The 15,704-nt window shown below is 46.3% G+C and overlaps 1 protein-coding gene across 1 annotated transcript in view; it reads right to left on the bottom strand.

The window, feature by feature from the left end:
* The window catches only part of Lipg (lipase G, endothelial type), a 36,023-nt gene extending 20,751 nt beyond the window's left edge, over positions 1 to 15,272 (bottom strand). Inside the window, exon 1 of the mRNA XM_037197206.1 lies at positions 15,172 to 15,272. The gene's annotated coding sequence lies outside the window, so the exon portion shown is untranslated. The remainder of the gene's footprint in view (positions 1 to 15,171) is intronic.
* Between the last annotated feature and the right edge of the window lie 432 nt (positions 15,273 to 15,704).

Here is a 15,704-nt window from a genome sequence, read left to right on the forward strand (position 1 = left end):
CCGAAAGTAAGGGGATAGCAATTCCTGGGGCTTGGGGATCGTGCCGAGGAAAGCGCTCAGTTCGGGTCGGCGCTCTCCTGTCACTGGAGAGTAGGGATGGAGCGCTACCAGCCACCCTTCCGGAAGGGAAAGTGAGCCCAGGGGAGATCTAAGACATGTGGCCCAACCTCTGCCACGCGCCCAACTTCCCAGTGAGTGGAATTAAACACCCCCTCCCTTTTCTCCATCCCTTTCTCCCTCTTTAATCTGGATCTCCTGGCTGTGAGCTGCACGCAGATGAAACTGTGGTCGGGAGTCCGCAGTTCCAGGGGACGTGAGTTCCTGAGTCCCGGGAGGTGGCAGAGCCGCTGCACCTCCCAGCCAGTGGAGACCCTGAGCGCAAAGCCGACTGGAACCCGCCGACTCAGGGCTGAGCGTCACCATCCAGCCTCCTTCAGCTAGGGAAAACGGCTCTGCTGACCGCACCTGGAACCCCAGCAGCAGCCCCCCGCCCCTTCTCCCCTAGATAAGCGCTCCAGCTGCAGGGGCCGGTGTGAGGAAATCGAGCCCTAGCGAGTAGGTCCTGTTCTGTGACTCTGGCTGCCAGACGAGCACACTTTCTCGCTCATGTGTGCTGTCACCAATGAACAAGAGGTAGATTGGCTTTATCTTTTGAGTATAAAACTCGGTGCAATCTAAGGGATGGTTAATGTCACCCTCCTGGCCCCTCCCACTGGCCCTTTTCCTTGGCAAACTGCAAGGGCATGCCAGGTACCACCTGCACTTAACAGGCGGAAACAGGCACCGGACTGGCTGAGTCTGTGAAGGACGCCTCAGTCTCTCTCTACTGCCCTAGGTTGGCCTTGGCATATTGTCCTCTAGATATGAGTCTTGGCAAGCTCTACTAGCTGAATTTTTTTTTTTTTTATGGCTAAAATCAGGGGCTAGCCTATGATAAGTAAATACTTTAAAAAAAAAAAAATCTCCCCTAGCTGAGGACAATCAAGCTAAGAGTGCATAAGTGCTGGAGTTCCCGAAGCCTTTTCCCAAGGCTCCGGTCCTCTTCCGTTTTGTTTTGTTTTGTTTTTTTTAATTGCCCTTGTCCCAATAACATTAACTGAACAATATGCAAGGTGTGTCTTGGGGACCTTTGTCACAAGTGAGACAACCTAGGATAAGTAAGTATTCCTGTTTATCCTGCCTGGTGAAACAAATAAACAAACAAACAAACAAAGGCTCAACAAAATCAACATCGGTTTTTTAACGGACGAGGAATTCAGGTTTCCTTGCTAGTTGGTTAGAGCGCCCTCCTGTGTCTGCATATTAAAACACAATGTGAGAAGTTTCAATGCACCATTACAATGCAGAGTATCAGTTGCTGTTCTTCATACATTCCAGGGGGGAGTTTTCAGCTGAAAGATGTTCGCTAGAAACTTCTGTTGGGCTGCAGCCAAGACTGCAAGGGCTACCAGAGTAAAGGACTCTACCCATTCACTAGGGGCAGCCAGCATCAGTGTTAGAGGAGGTAGATCCCCTCATGCTAAGAGCCCAGTCTCCAAAACAAGCATTTAACCCCAAAGCATCTAACCTCGCTTGCATGGGTCCACAACTCAACATCAATATAGCCTAACTGGAAGCTAATGAGGCTCATATCACTCCACCGAGCCAGAAAGGGGCAGCTCTACTTATCTGGTGCCCCTTTGGAGTGTCCGCGAGTGTACACAGCGGCTTGGATGTGCCACCTTCTCGAGTCCTTCTACTTGGGTGGATCTGCTCAGCAGATTCCAGCTGCTACTCGATGCCCCAGTAATGAGTTCTTTCACATAAATTATCCAGGGCTGTTTATATTACTCACAACTAAGAAAATGACTTACTCATCTGGTGTTTATGGAGCAGCTACTAAAAGAAAACACAGGACTGAGGGACTCAGAATGTTCCAGAGGCCATCCTTGCCTCCCAGAGCCACAGTGCAGATATATAGGTATTCCCAGAAACCTAGATTACAGCTGTATCAGTGAGCTCAGGCACAGACACAGTGCTTTTAAACAGCTGTTTATGTTTGCAGTTCTGGAAACTACAAGCCCGGGATCAGTGTAGAAGCACTGTCCAGTTCTAGTGAAAGTCCTTTAGAGCTTCTAGGTGACTGCCCTCACTGTGGTCTCACATGGCATAGAGAGAGCGTTAGTGTCACGTCTGACAACAGCCCCAGTCCCATGGTGGGTCCTACCCTCAAGACATCACCAAAACATAAGGACCTCCCAAAGGTCCCATCCCCTAAAGCCATCACACTGGAGCTTCAGCCCATGAATTTGGAGGGGACATGATTTAGTCCAAAGTATCATGTATATAATCTTACATTTACTTTCTAGCAGCCACACTATAAAGGTAAAAAAAGAAACATATGACATTCATTTCAGTCATGTATTTTATGCCAATACGCTCAAGATACTATTTCAAAATTGTTTCAAGGGCTGGAGAGATAGCTCAGTCAGCAAATGCCTGCCAAGCCAGTATGAGAACACAAGTTCAATCCCCAGCATCTACTTAAAAGTTAGATCCTGCGGTGAACCATTGTGATCCCAGTACTGGGGAGGCAGAGACAGGAGACTCTGGGACTCACTATCCAGTCAAATCGGCAAGCTCTAAGTTCAGTGAGAAACTCTTGTCTCACAATAGAAAGTGGAGAACAACAGAGAAAGAAACCAGATGTTGGCTTCTGATCACACACACACACACACACACACACACACACACACACACACACACAAATTATTTCAACATGGCGCCGATATAAAAATCATTAATGGAACCTTTAAAACTCTTGTTTCGAGATCCAGACTAGCCACACTTCAAGTGTTCGACATTTAATGGCTACCCCATTGGACAGCATAGCCCTGTGGTATCAAAACTCAATCTGATCTGAAAGACTTGCCATTTCCCTTTACAGATGATGGAATGGAGACCCAGCCGGATTAACTGGTTGAAAACGCAGAGAGGGATCTAAGCTTGGGAATCCCTGTGCTTGGAAAGCTGAGGCAGGAGCAGCCTTGGCCCGGGGCCAGCCTGGAATACACAGTGAAGTTCAAAGCAGCTTGCGTTCCGTGGGGCGACACCGTCTTGCAGAAGTGAAAAGGAAAAGAAAGGAAGGGTGATAGTGGGCCAGGACAACCAGACTTTGTAGAAAACCCAGAATAAAGCTGCACCGTTGGCTCGTAAAACGAAGAAAACTCACAAACATGACTCCATCTAATATTCAACACTTGGCGTTGTGCTAGATGCCACAGGAAACTCAAAAGAGGTGAAAATATACTCCACGGCTTCGAAGTTCAGAGAAGAGAAAAAACACATGGAAATGGGGCTGGTAGGAAAGCCTACAGATAAAGCTAAGACTCAGAGAGACCTTGATAGATGGGCTGTGTGCCCCAACCCCGGGCTCTGAGATCTCCCTGCATTATTTATTGCCTGCAGAATTAGGAATGCCAGTGCCAGAGCTAGGTCAAGAGAGTGGCATCTGAGTAATAAACAGCTTGACACTCCCTTCCACAAAGGAAAAGGCGAGAAGCTTCCAACTCCTGAAGTTTCCATCAGCAACAACACTTCGTATATGCGGGGTGAACTGGTTCAAGGTGCTCCAGTGCGTGGCCCCGGGTGTTTACATGGAATAAATGTGGAAAAACTGAGTCAGGCAAGCTGACTGGCTTTTTTTTTTACTGCGGTATTTCTCGGGGGGGGGGGCCGTTAATACTCTTGTAGTCATCCTACAATTTTAGCTTTGAGATCAGGATTCTTAGTGTGGCCCACAATACAGTGGCCCACAACCCCTGTATGAAAGGTCTGGGGGTGGCATCATCTCATCTCGTATCACACCCCTCTTTTCTCTGCTCCTTGCCACTTGGCCTTCCCAGTTCCTCTGGGTCTGTCCAAGCCAGGGCTAGCACTCTGGTCCATGGAACTTACAAACTCAGGTTGTAACTATGCATCATTTGTTTGGCTCTTCGAGGGATGTCTGTCCCCCTCCTAGGAGAAGTTCCATGAAAGCAGCAGTGGCGTTTGGTTCTGCCGATTATCTCCACGGACCCCAACACAAAGCCTGACACACAAAAAGAGCTCATTTAATATGCGTTGGATGACTCTGCAAATGCAATATATTGTGAGTCTCTGAGACTGGGAGAGATCATTCGGCCCTTACTAAACTGTTCTGAGCGTTCGCCCCATGAAGGGTTTATGGAGGGCCTGGAGCTGTCCAGGAACACAGTTTGGAAAGCACGGAGTTAGGAGCTGATGGGAAATGAACCTAAATCCCAATCCTAGTCACTGTATGGTCCCAGAGGGCTATGCTGAGGCAGCTTGGGTAGGTAGGTCTGCTGTGATTTCTTTCTTGTCTGTGTCCCCTCTTTTACACATAATGACCCGAATTCTCTTAGTCAGGAGACATGGAAACCCCTGCGTGGTGACGCGTGCTTGTAATCCCAGTGTTTAGGGGGCTGAGGCAGCAGGATCAAGACTTCAGGCCTGCCGGGCTACCTAGAGACTTCAAGGCTAGCCTGAACTATATAAGGAGACCCTATTTCTTTCTTTCTTTCTTTTTTTTTTTTTTTTGTTATATATATTTTTTATTTTACAATACCATTCAGTTCTACATATCAGCCATGGGTTGCCCTATTCTCCCCCCTCCCACACCCTCCCCTTACCCCCAGCCCACCCTCCATTCCCACCTCCTCCAGGACAAGTCCTCCCCCGAGGACTGTGATCAACTTGGTAGACTCAGTCCAGGGAGGTCCAGTCCCTTCCTCCCAGACTGAGCCAAGTGTCCCTGCATAAGTTCCAGGTTTCAAACAGCCAACTCATGCAATGAGCACAGGACTTGGTCCCACTGCCTAGTTGCCTCCCAAACTGATCAAGCCAATCAACCGTCTCACCTATTCAGAGGGCCTGATCCAGCTGGGGCCCCTCAGCCTTTGGTTCATAGTTCATGTGTTTCCATTCATTTGGCTATTTTTTTTTAATAATTGAGTAAAACTGAAATTTATTATATGCCACAGTCGTCCTAGGGACCTCCATGCTATATATATAGCCTCTATGGTTCTATGGGTTGTGGTCTGATTGTTCTTTATTTTATATCTAGAATCCACCAATGAGTGAGTACATACCATAACTGTCTTTCTGGGTTTGGGTTACCTCACTCAGGATGATTTTTTCTAGTTCCATCCATTTGCCTGCAAATTTCATGCTTTCATTGTTTTTCTCTGCTGAGTAGTACTCCATTGTCTATATGTACCACATTTTTTTCATCCATTCTTCCGTTGATGGGCATCTAGGTTGTTTCCAGGTTCTGGCTATTACAAATAGTGCTGCTATGAACATAGCTGAGCATGTATCTTTATGGTATGAACCAGCATTCCTTGGGTATAAGCCCAAGAGTGGGATGGCTGGGTCTTGAGGTAGTTCGATTCCTAATTTTCTGAGAAACCGCCATACTGATTTCCACAGTGGTTGTACAAGTTTACATTCCCACCAACAGTGGAGGAGTGTTCCCTTTGCTCTACATCCTCTCCAACATTGGTTGTCATTGGTGTTTTTGATCGTAGCCATTCTAACAGGTGTAAGGTGGTATCTCAGAGTCGTTTTGATTTACATTTCTCTGATGATTAAGGATGTTGAGCATTTCTTTAAATGTCTTTCAGCCATTTGTAGTTCTTGTTTTGTGAATTCTCTGTTTAGCTCTTTAGCCCATTTTTTAATTGGACTGTTCAGTACTTTGATGTCTAGTTTCTTGAGTTCTTTATATATTGTGGAGATCAATCCTCTGTCAGATGTGGGGTTGGTGAAGATCTTTTCCCAATCTGTTGGCTGAGGAGACCCTATTTCTAACAAATCGAAACAAGCTGGGCAGTGGTGGCACACGCCTTTAATCCCAGCACTCGGGAGGCAGAGGCAGATGGATCTCTGTGAGTTCGAGGCCAGCCTGGGCTACAGAGTGAGATCCAGGACAGGCACCAAAACTACACAGAGAAACCCCATCTTGAAAAAAAAAATCCAAAACAAGACATCAAAAGCAATAAGTAATTCTCCTTGTAAAGATAATTTAGGGCTGGAGAGATGGCTCAGCCGTTAAAGGCTAGGCTCACAACCAAAAATATAAGATAATTTAATGAGACTTGGTTTGTGCAGTTTGTTCACAGTTTTGTTTTCCTTTGTTTTTTCCAAAAAGCACATAGACTCAGTTCTAACTAGGGTCTTGAGTAATTCAAAGGAATCGTTTTCTAGAAACCAATTCATGCTATCACATTTCTCTGAGGAAAAGACATGTACCATGGTCCTGTTACAGATCAACTCTGAGGACGACATGAGAAATAGGTTAAAAGCTCTACACACATTTAACCTCCCAAAAAACACAAGCCAGAGTAGTTTCTTGGTTTGGTTTGGTTTTGGTTTTGATTTTGGTTTTTCAAGACAGGATTTCTCTATATAGCCTTAGCTGTTCTTGACTGTCCTGGAACTTGCTCTGTAAGGCAGGCTGGCCTCTAACTCACAGAGATCCACTTGCCTCTGCCTCCTGAGTGCTGGGATTAAAGGTGGTGAATCACCACCACCCAGTCAGAGTGGTTATTTTAATCTAGAGAAGATTGACAGTCTTCTCTAAATAACCCCTACACAAACGTTAAATGAGCCCTGATGAGATCATCAGAGACCTTCAGGATCCCGAAGAACTTGCCATCACCAAGGCAAAGACTGTTGCCAGAGCTGTTCCTGTTGGAGGAAGTCCAGCTGAGTGAGGATACCATGCTAGACTGCCTGCCCACACTCTCCCTCGGCACTCTGCTTCCCAGGGAGTGGAGATGGGCAAAAGATGGGCAATGCACAGGGGATGGAGGCCAGAGGACAAGTGGGAGGACCACACAACCAAGCTAAGTTCATCGTTACAGGGCACAGGTACTTCCGAAACTGTAGGGGAAAAATAATTAAGTTTGGACCGAAATGCTCCATTTTCTCACAATAACTGGCCCCAGCAAGTTCAGAAGAGCTAAATGAATAGACCCTGTCTTAGTTAGGGTGACTACTGCTGGGATGAAATGCCATGACCAAAGCAACTTGGGGAGGAAAGGATTTGTTTGGCTTACACTTCCACAACACTGTTCATCACTGAAGGAAGTCAGGACAGGAACTCAAACAGCAGAAACCTGGGGGCAGGAGCTGATGCAGAGGCCACGGAGGGATGCTGCTTACTGGCTTGCTCCCCATGGCTTGCTCAGCCTGCTTTCTTATAGAACCCAGACCACCAGCCCAGGGACGACACCATCCACAATGGGCTGGGGCTCGACCCTCCCCCATCAATCGCTAATTAAAAAGATGCCCTACAGTCAGATCTTAGTGGAGGATCTCAGTTGAGGTTCCCTCCTCTCAGATGACCACAGGTTGTGTCAAACTGACATAAAACCATCCAGCACTGGCCAGGCGGTGGTGGCGCATGCCTTTAATCCCAGCACTTGGGAGGCAGAGCCAGGGGGATCTCTGTGAGTTCGAGGCCAGCCTGGTCTACAGAGCGAGATCCAGGACAGGCTCTAAAACTACACGGAGATAGCCGGGCGTTGGTGGCGCACGCCTTTAATCCCAGCACTCGGGAGGCAGAGCCAGGCGGATCTCTGTGAGTTCGAGGCCAGCCTGGGCTACCAAGTGAGTCCCAGGAAAGGCGCAAAGCTACACAGAGAAACCCTGTCTCAAAAAAAAAAAAACTACACGGAGAAACCCTGTCTCGAAAAACCAAAAAAAAAAAAAAAAAAAAAGTATATCCAGCACTGACCCATAACCACAAGAAAAGATGAAAAAGTAGCCAATTACCTACCCACCCACTAACCAATTAGCACCAAATACATATGGCTCCTTGGATAAATTTATTTACTTATTTTACATCCCAACTAATAAATTTCTTTATACTACCAAGCTCTTGGCTAATTTCAGTTTTTCATCCCCTCTGGCACTCCCCCTGACACAGCAGACCACAGCTGAGAAGAGCACCAGAGTCTTCCACTAAATTACACCCATGCCCACTGACGTCTACTGACTTTTCAGTCCCGCCTAGTGATGAAACAGTAGTTCCCTAGACCGTTCACCCCTCTTCTCCTTCTCCTAGGTCACTCTCAATTGCCTCTGCTCAAACTTCCAACACCTTGCCATCCCATTCTCAGCTGATAGATAGCCTCACATTCATTTGATTGAGAAAATAAAAGGCAGATCCGCAGATTACATTCCAGAGCTGTTCCTACGTCTTCGGCCTGCTTTCTTGTTCCTGAGGAAGAGCTGTCTCTACGTCTATCTAGGCCACACACACACACACACACACACACACACACACACCCCGCAGATTCCATTTCTTCTCACTACACAAGGACATGACTGGAACTGGTTTTTCCTCCCTGTTGGATCATTTCTGTCAACATACAAATTATAATCTCTCTGTTACAGATAATAAAAGATACTACAGGTTAGTAGAGAGGAGGCCGAGACGAGTTATACTTCAGAAGACTACGGAGTTGCGCCCGTGGTCAGGCCCAGAACGGAGAAAGCAAGATGCAAAATGAGCGTCAGTAGGGATCCTGGAGAGAGGGCTCAGCAATTAAGAACACTGGTTGTTCTTCCTTAGAGGTTCTGAGTCCAATTCCCAGCAACCACAGGGTGGCTCACAACCATCTGTAATGAGATCTGGCGCCCTCTTCTGACCTGCAGGCAGACATGCAATCAGAACGCTATATACATAATAAAATAAGTCTTTTTAAAAAAAAAAAAAAAGAGCCTCAGTAGGAGAGACAGAGGTCGAGGACAGAACAACAGCAGTTGTGAAAGGAAAGAACTCCACCCTTCAGCTCCAAAGAACAAAGGGAATTTCTCACCCTTACAAGTTCTTTTTATTTGGGGCGGGGGAGGGGGTCTCCACATCATGTGACCTAAGGCAGGCCTCACAAGGCAGGAAAGCACTAGATGAGAGTAGAGTAATAATTCAGGGTTGTCTTGGGCCCGGGGGTCAGAGCTGTGTGGCTTGCTCACAGCTGCAAAGGGGAGGGAGACCGCAAGGCCAGCAGGCTTTGCTTATCAACTCTGTCTGGGGAGAGACTGTTCTGAGTGGCATGGCTTCTAGGAGAGGGGGTGGGAGACTGTGGTCTAACACTCCCCATTTCGAGAAAAAGGATGCTTATTGACTCCAGTTCCCATGCTAGACTCGCTCACTCTATTTCTCGGCTGCCCTTTGAGATCTACCTAGGACTCTGGGTGTGGTGGCACACGCCTGTCGTCTAGAGGCTGAGACCGGAAGATTGTGAATTCCAAGCCGGCCTATGCTATCTATTGAAATCCTGACCAAAAAAAAAAGAACAAGAGTTACATATGTTACACATGCTCCCTCCATTGCAGCTCCTCTCCTTCCCATCACCCCTTGAGCTCCAGCCCAGCTTGCCTCCCACCACCTCAACACAACTGCTATCATCAGGTCACCAGGTCACCAACAGCCACCAGCAAGCAGCTCCACTGGGCATCAGTCACTCCCCTCTCCAGTACCTCTAAGTTCCCTTCCCTCACCTTGGTGCTCTCGGCTCCCACGCTCCCTGACTCCCCATTGGTGGGGTGCCCCAGAGACCAATTCTCCCAACTTCTTTTATGGTTACCTGAAATCACACCGTTGATGATCTGTCTGCTCCCACAGACATCTGGGAAGCTGTTGATCATGTCCTTCCCAGAGCACAGCTCCAGCCTGAACTCCCTCCCTGGACTCTGTATTATTTGTAGCTATTTCCTTGTAAGTGAAACATTTCCTCTCGAGGGAGGCGGAAGACTCAGGAAGTTCATGAAACTTAAGAGGGTTCAGAAAGTTACAGGATTCATAAGGTGCCTCCCAACGTTGTAAAATCAGCCCACAGTCGCAGGGGAGAGGAGGCTCTCCCACGCAGCCTTACCAGCTTAGTTACCCAAAAGACATCTGAAACACACTATGACCTAAAATTGAAACTCTGATTGTCTCCCCAGATCCACTCCTGCCTCAGTCTCCTCAAACTTAGTAAGTGGCAAACTAGTCCTTCCAATTGTTCTGACCAACAATTAGAATCGGGTTTTGACTGTTTTTCTTATCCCACATCTAATAAATCCCAGAAGCTCCATGTGATGGCTACTGCTAATTGTCCACTTAACCAAACCTGGAATCAGCTGGGAGGAGAGTCTCAAGAAGGGATTGTCTAAAGATGAAGTTGGCCCGTAAGCATGTCTAGGAAGATTGTCTTGATCATGATAATTGATATGGTGAGACTTGGCCCACTATGGGTGACACCATCCTTTTGGGTTTGGGTCCTGGAATGTATGAATGGAGAGATGAGATGAGCATTAAGCATGCATGCATTTATCCTCTCTCTGATCTTGACTGTGGGTGTGATTAGCTGCCTCGATTTCACCACAGTGATGGACAATGACATGGAACCGTGGGCTAAAATAAATCTTTTGTCACCTCAGTTCTTTACGTCAGGGTGCTCCATCATAGCAGCAGAAAAAAACTAGGACACTTCACCTCCAAGATTTGTCTAGAATCTTACCTCCTCTGAACAATTCTGCTGTCCCCACCGTGGTCCAATCACTAACACCTTTCACCTGGAATAAACCAGTCTCCAGTGAGTCCCTAACCCATTCAGGGTGAGGTGGCCTCTGGCTTCGCAAGGCCTCCCTTGCCTCTCAGACATCAGTTCTTACTATCCTCCCTCCTTCATGGTGGCCTTCATATCCTGGGCATGTTCCCACCCTGAACCACAGATCTCTGAGATGATACTAACAGGGCTCACTCTCTCATGTCTGTGCTAGGATGTCTGTCTTTCTGTGACTTCCTGGCCGCCAGATTTAAAGATGAAACCTCCTACCTTGCAATAACCTTGTTTTCCTCTCTTGCGTTGTACTCCTAATGCCTGCCACCCTCTGACGTGTCCTGCATCTTGACTAGGTGTTTGTTCGCAATCTGCTCTCCCCGCTAAGATGAAGAGGGTTTGTGTTTATTTTGATCATTGCTATATTCCTAATGCCAAGGCTTACTTATTAAATGAACACGCCACTCCTGAAGTCTCTAAATTTTTTGAAAGTCAGGCAGAAAGTAAAATCACCAAAATTCTTCTTACCAAGCCAGAATAATATGGATATCAAATCTGACAAAGAGTGAAAATCGAAAGAGAATAAGAAGAAAACTATAAACCAATTTCCTTTTAAATAAGTTACATAAAAACATTAGCAAATAAAGCTGAATAACATGTGAAAGGGGAAAAGGTCATGATCAAATGACTCCTAGATTCAGTCTAGAAAGGGAAGCAAGCCTAAATCAATACAAGGAAATCTATGAATGTGATTCATCACATTTATACATCAAAGGAAGACAAAAAAAAATTGCAGTAAGTCAAGGAAAAGAATCAGAAATAAGATAATTCAGTGGGGATCTAACTCAGGAGCACAGCACTTGCCTCACGTGTTTAACGACCTGCTTTGAATTCTAGTGCCCACACCCCTCCAAAATCAAGAGGGTTGCAAATGGTGATGCATGCCTATAATCTTATATAAACTGAGGCAAAGGGATGGCAAGTTCAAAGCCAATATGGAACTGGAGAGACAGCTCAGTGGTTAAGAACCTAGCCAGTATTCCAGAGGACCAAGGCTTCAATACCCAGCACCTATAGGGCAGCTCACCACCACCTGTTTACCACAGTTCCAGGGGGAATCTGTTGCCCTCTACTGGCCTCCACAGGCACTGCATGCATGTGGTTCATGGCTATACATACAAGCAAAAAATAAAAGCTTTTCTTTTTTATTTACTAATAAGAATGATTGCTAATCTCTGCAGTTGGGAGGCATAGAGGCAGACAGAGCTCTGTGAGATCGAAAGCAGCTTGATCTACATGGTGAGTTCCAGGACAGCCAGGGCTACATGCAGAGACCTATTCTGAAAACAAAAATCAACAAATGATTGTGCACTTAATATACAAAAGTCTACCACAGTCTCGCTAGCAACTCATTGGGAAAGATTGGACTAGAAATCCCAGCACTGGCCGGTCGGTGGTGGCGTACACCTTTAAAGCCCAACACTCGGGAGGCAGAGGCAGGCGGATCTGAGTCTGGTCAACAGCTAGGACTGTCCAGAGAAAACTGTTTCTAGAAAAGCCCTGTCTTTAAAGAGAAAGAGAGGAGGGAGGGAGGAAGGAAGGAAGGGAGGGAGGAAGGGAGGGAGGGAGGGAGGAAGGAGGGAGGGAGGGAGGGACAGAGAGAGACAGAGAAAGGAAGAAAGAAAAGAAAGGAAGGAAGGAAGGAAGGAAGGAAGGAAGGAAGGAAGGAAGGAAGGAAGGAAGGAAGGAAGGAGAAGGAAATCCCAGTGTGGCTTCTTGGGGGATTCCATCTCTACAAAGCTGATGTCTTGGATGGGAGAGCTCCTGAAGGCCATGGCACTTTTTGCTGAAGGGCACTCACTGTTCCAATATTTCATTGTGTCATATAAACTATGCTCTCACACAAAAGCGCTTGTTTAGATAAAGCGTCACTTTAACTAAATTTGCACACTATAAAACACAAAGTAAAAAAAAGATGATTACAAACGCTGTGGGTAAGCCAGTTAGTTGTCCAGGCGTGGCTGGCTGGGTTTCAAAGTTTCCATGACTGCTTCTTTATTATTTGTTTATGTGTCTTTTTTTATCTCGAGAGCCGGCAAATGGTAGAAAGCTCAAAAGCTTCGAGAAAAATAAAGGCTTTTCTATGAGCCCAAATTCAGTTCAAATAAGTTTTTTAAAGTGATTAAAAAAAGAAGAAGAAGAAGAAATTCCGGTCCATGGTTCAGGGCATAGCTGTGCGGCAGTGTTGAGCCTCTGGTTCTGAGCACTCACTGAACTGTTCGATCGGCTTTCCACCATTGGAGGGGCTGCTGAGGGATATACAGAGCTCACTGCATAAACAGAGAAGAGGAACCGTTTTTGCAACTTTGCTGTAAGGCAAAAATGAGGAGCCTGGATGGTGGAGCACACTAATCTTCTCTCTCTGGAGGCAGAAACCAGAGGACTGAAGTTCAAAGTCAGCCTTTCGCATAGACATCCTCTTAAAAACTAGAAGTACGCGGAGGAATGGGCGTGTACCTTGGTCGGTAGAACACTTGCCTAGAAAGTGTGAAGCCTGGGTTCAGTCCCAGGCACCACTACCAAAAGAAGAGAGGTTTCAATCAGGCTTGAAGCTCACCAAAAGCGACAGTGTGAAGTCGGCAGCGACCTGAGATGAGCAGTATGAGACCCTAAGACCAAGTGAGGTTTTTCCTCGGGAACCTGGCTTGTGCGTGTTATGAAAGCACCTGAGAGATTTTAGTCCATCTCTTGGGAAGAAACTCCATGGAAGGTGCTTTCCTGTCTTGGCTGTGTAGGGAAAACCCTATTCATCTAAGTCCTGTTACCTCCTCCTTGAAGAGAGATCAACCAGAATTCTGTGAATCCGTTATGAAGCAGGACAGAAGGACAGGGGAGGCTAACTGGGCACAGAAAGGGAAAAGCACCCCCCACCCTCGGATCTAATTTATGTGTGTGGCTGATTCAAAGTCAAAAAACTTTAGTGCAATTGATAAAGCCGTAACTGCCCACAGAAATAACGCTTGCTCCAAAAGAAATGAGGGCCGGGCATGGTGGTGCGTGCTTTTGATCTAGTTCAGAGACAGGAGGAGCTCTGTGGTCTGTGGTTTACACAGCGAGTCCCAGGCCGGCCGTGGCTGCATAGTGAGGCTCTGACTTATCAGAAAAAAAAGAAAAGAAATGAAAATAAAAAATAACAAACTACTTGCTTAGTCCTAAGAATGTTGGTGGCCTGGAGTTTTGCTGAGTTAGCACTCCTCTCTCACCCCTAAATCTAAACAGTGCCCCTCATGAAATCATCTCACAGGGCTGGAGAGATGGCCTTGTGGTTAAGCGCACCGGCTGCTCTTCCAGAAGGCCCGAGTTTGATTTCCAGCACCCACGTGGTGCTCACAAACATCTGTAACTCCAGATCCAGGGTACGTGATAGCCTCTTCTGGCTTCCCTAGGCACCAGGCAAGTGATGTATGGACATGCCTGCACGCAAAACACTCATACACATAGAATTTTAAAAATTTAAAAATCCTTTTAATTAAAAAAAAAACACCTTTTAATTTCATTTACAAAATGAAATTCTTTAGGATCAGAGAAGTAAGTAAAGCAGTTCATGTGCTCCTTTTACTCTATTTATTTATTTATTTATTTATTTATTTATTTATTTATTTATTTGCTGTTGGAGACAGCCTCTCTAAGTAATCCTGGCTGGCCCAGAACTCTCGATATAGACCAGGCTAGCATAGACTCCCCAGAGGTCTTCTTGTGTCTGCCTCCTGAGTGCTGAGATTAAAGGTGTGCAACCCCACACTTGGCTTTTCACTCAATTTTTAAACCTTACTTAATTTTTTTTAATTTACCTAATCTTTAAACCTTGGTATAAAAGTACATACAAATGTAACTTAGACAAAAAAAAATCATTATAATAATTATAAAGACATCTGAGGGGACTGGAGAGATGGTTCAGTGGTTAAGAGCACTGGTTGTTCTTCCAGAGAACCCAGGTTCGATTCTCAGCACCCACATGGCAGCTTGCACCTGTCTGTAACACCACCAATTCCAGAGCTTCTGACACCCTCACACAGACATGCATGCAGGCAAAACACCAATGAACATAAAATAAAAATAAATTATATTTTAAAAAGACATCTAAGTACAATGGCCCCTCCCCTTGAGATCCCTGCACCCATATCTTCAAAGTGCATGGTTGAAGGTGGAGGAGGCAGAGGAGGTGGAAATGGTGGTGGAGGTGGAGATGGAGGTGGAGGTCAGGGTGGAGGAGGCAGAAGTGTGGAGATAGTAGTGGAGATGGTGGAGGTGGTGTTGGTGGAGGTAGAGATGGTGGAGGTGGAGGTGAATGGAGGTGGTGGTGTCGGTGGAAGTAGACGTAGATGCATGTGGAAGAGATGGTAGTGGAGGTGGAGGTAGAGATGGGGGAGGTAAAGACTGACGGAAATAGTGGTGGAGGTGATGTTGGTGATGCTGGTGGTTGTTGTCATCTTCTGCTGCTGCTGCTAATTCTCTCCTTCCTCCCTTTCTTCCTCTTTAGAATGGGGTTTCATATAGCCTGTGTTAGCGTAGAACTCACCGTGTAAATGAAGCTGGATTCCATCTTGAACTTCTTTTCATCTTCTTGTCTCTACTTCCCAAGTGCTGGGATCCCAGGTTTGCACCACGTCTGGCTAGCACTGTTCTTTTTCAGAGCATGTCGCTTTCTCTCCCAACATCCATACTTAAAACCTACAGAATATCTGCGCCTTTATCTGTATCCAATAGGCTTGCTGATCTGGCTTCTCTGACACATTCAAAGATCTGCTTCACCAGAGTGGAGGTCCCTAACTTGAGAGAATCTCCAAGTGACAGTGCTATGCTGGTCTTCCTGCTCCACTGATAATCCTACATAGAGTGAAGTTATATGATAAATCAAGTCAGCCTTCTGACTCAGAGGTGGACTGTGAGTATCAGGTAGCATGACCTAAAGGCTCCCTGCAAGGCCGATGTGCTAACTTTTCCAGATGAAGAAAGCATTACTCCTAAAGGCTTAGAGCCAAGGCCCGGACTGGAGTTACTCTTGGCTTAGAAGGATAAAAACACTCACCTACACATATGTACATGCATATG

The sequence above is a fragment of the Peromyscus leucopus genome, chromosome 19 (assembly GCF_004664715.2).
Source record: "Peromyscus leucopus breed LL Stock chromosome 19, UCI_PerLeu_2.1, whole genome shotgun sequence".
NCBI classification, from domain to species: Eukaryota; Metazoa; Chordata; class Mammalia; order Rodentia; family Cricetidae; genus Peromyscus; species Peromyscus leucopus.